Below are 2,966 nucleotides of genomic sequence, written 5' to 3'. Positions count from 1 at the left end.
CCCTTACACAGGCAGTCTTGATCTGTGATGGGGACATTGATTTGTCCCTGACTGTGAGCCCCAGTAACCTGGGCAAGTACAGACAGACTCCTTTAATTAATGACAAAGGGGCTCAAGCCTACAGGGACACATGTGCCAGTGTCACTATGGTGACACCAGGCTTTGTGGACCCTGGACAGTACATACCAGGTGAGAACTACCTGGTGACCAATGCCAGCAATGCCACTACTTCACACAGTGTGGCAGTTGTTAACTTCTCATGGGGAGGGGTAACTGGCCTCAAAAGGGTTGTGGTTAGTGCAGACCTCCCAGTAGAATGTTTGTTGGGCAATGACCTAGAGAGTTCTCTATGGTCAGAAGTGGAGTACAGGACTCATGCAGAGATGTTAGGTATATCATCACATGTCCTTGCTGTGACCAGGTCACAGGCCAAAAAGTGCCTCACTGAACCACAGGTCTTGGATCCTGGAACAATGGACCAAGCACCTACCAAGAAGAAGAACAGGAGGGTCAAGGCTGTGCCTTCCCCCCTGCCTCAGAGTGATGATCAGCCTTCCCAGGAAGCTGATCTAGAGGACCCTGAAGGAACTGTCCCTGAAGAGCTTGAACCTGATCAGGTTGAGTTTCTGGGGACAGGGGGACCTTCAAGGGCTGACTTGAGGCAGGCTCAGTTATCCTGTCCCTCTCTTGAACCCCTCAGACAGCTGGCTGCTGCTGAGGCTGCTGGGAATGCTCAAGGTACCCATAAAGTGTATTGGGATGAAGGGCTCCTTTATTCAGAGGCTAGAGACCCCAAGCCTGGTGCAACCAGGAGGTTGGTCATACCTCTGCAATTTAGGGGCTTCCTTCTTACCTTGGCCCATGACATTCCTTTAGCAGGACACTTAGGCCAGAACAAGACTTGGGACAGGCTTGTCCCTCACTTTCACTGGCCCCATATGAATGAAGATACAAAGGAGTTTTGTCGCTCCTGTGTTACCTGCCAAGCCAGTGGCAAATCAGGTGGCACAACAAAGGCCCCCCTGATACCACTACCTGTGGTGGGGGTTCCCTTTGAAAGAGTGGGAATAGACATAGTGGGTCCCATGGATCCTCCCACTGCATCTGGGCACAGATTTATACTGGTGGTAGTGGATCATGCCACCAGGTATCCAGAGGCAATTCCCCTTAGGACCACTACAGCTCCTGTTGTGGCCAGGGCCCTGCTGGGAGTATTCTCCAGAGTGGGGTTTCCTAAGGAGGTAGTATCTGACAGAGGTACCAACTTTATGTCAGGATACTTAACAGCTATGTGGAAGGAATGTGGTGTCAACTACAAGTTCACCACCCCTTATCACCCACAATGCAATGGGCTTGTTGAGAGATTCAACAAGACCCTAAAGGGTATGATCAAAGGATTACCTGAAAAGCTCAGGCGAAGATGGGACATCCTTCTACCCTGCCTTCTGTTTGCTTACAGAGAGGTCCCACAAAAAGGAGTTGGCTACAGCCCCTTTGAATTGTTGTTTGGGCACCCTGTGAGAGGCCCACTGTGTTTGGTGAAGGAAGGATGGGAGTTACCTCTCAAAAAGCCTAAGCTAGACATAGTGGACTATGTACTTGGTCTCCGCTCCAGGATGGCTGAGTATATGGAGAAGGCATCTAAAAACCTTGAGGCAAGCCAGGCCTTACAGAAAGCTTGGCATGACCAAAAGGCTGTCTTGGTTGAGTATCAGCCAGGACAGAAGGTATGGGTGTTGGAGCCAGTGGCCCCAGCAGCACTCCAAGACAAATGGTCTGGACCCCATACAATCCTGGAAAAGAAGGGAGAGGTCACCTACTTGGTGGACCTAGGAACTCCCAGGAGTCCCCACAGGGTACTCCATGTTAACAGGCTTAAAGCATATGTTGACAGGGCAGACATGGGCTTGCTCATGGCTACAGATGAGGGACAGGAGGAAGAGAGTGACCCTCTCCCAGACCTGTTGTCTCAGAACCCTGAAGATGGCTCAGTTGAAGGAGTGACCCTTGGAGGCAACCTCACTGCCCATCAGCAGACTGAATGTAGACAGGTTCTACAATCATTTTCACATATGTTTTCCTTGATACCTAGTCAAACTGACTGGTGTACCCATGTTGTGGACACTGGTGACAGTCTGCCTGTAAAGAACAAACTTTACAGACAACCTGACCACGTCAGGGACTGTATAAAGGCTGAGGTACATAAAATGCTGGAATTAGGTGTCATTGAACCCTCAGAGAGCCCCTGGGCTAGCCCAGTGGTTCTGGTCCCCAAACCTCACACCAAAGATGGCAAGAGAGAGATGAGGTTCTGTGTGGATTACAGAGGACTCAATGCTGTCACCAGGACAGATGCACACCCTATTCCAAGGGCAGATGAGCTCATAGACAAACTAGCTTCTGCAAAGTTTTTGAGCACATTTGACTTAACAGCTGGCTATTGGCAAATCAGATTAGCTGAGGAGTCTAAGGCCAAAACAGCATTCTCAACCCCAGGTGGGCATTATCAGTTTGTGGTGATGCCCTTTGGTCTGAAGAATGCACCTGCCACCTTCCAAAGGCTGGTGAACCAAGTCCTTACTGGGTTGGATGACTTTTGCGCAGCATATCTTGATGACATTGCTGTCTTTAGTTCCACCTGGGAGGATCACCTGATCCACCTGAAGAAGGCTCTTGAGGCTCTGCAAAGGGCAGGCCTCACTATCAAGGCTACTAAGTGCCAGATAGGGCAGAGTAAGGTTGTGTATTTGGGCCACCTTGTAGGTGGGGGCCAAGTTCAACCACTGGAGAGTAAGATACAGTCCATCAAGGATTGGTCCCCTCCAACCACCCAGACTCAAGTTCGAGCTTTCTTGGGCTTGACTGGGTATTACAGGAAGTTTGTTAAGAACTATGGGTCCATTGTGACTCCTCTTAATGATCTGACATCCAAGAAGATGCCCAAAAAGGTTCAGTGGACAGTAAGC

This window comes from Triturus cristatus, chromosome 11 (genome assembly GCF_964204655.1).
Source record: "Triturus cristatus chromosome 11, aTriCri1.1, whole genome shotgun sequence".
Classification (NCBI taxonomy): domain Eukaryota; kingdom Metazoa; phylum Chordata; class Amphibia; order Caudata; family Salamandridae; genus Triturus; species Triturus cristatus.
The sequence above is the reverse complement of the archived record's forward strand: the minus strand, read 5'-3'. Positions refer to the sequence as shown.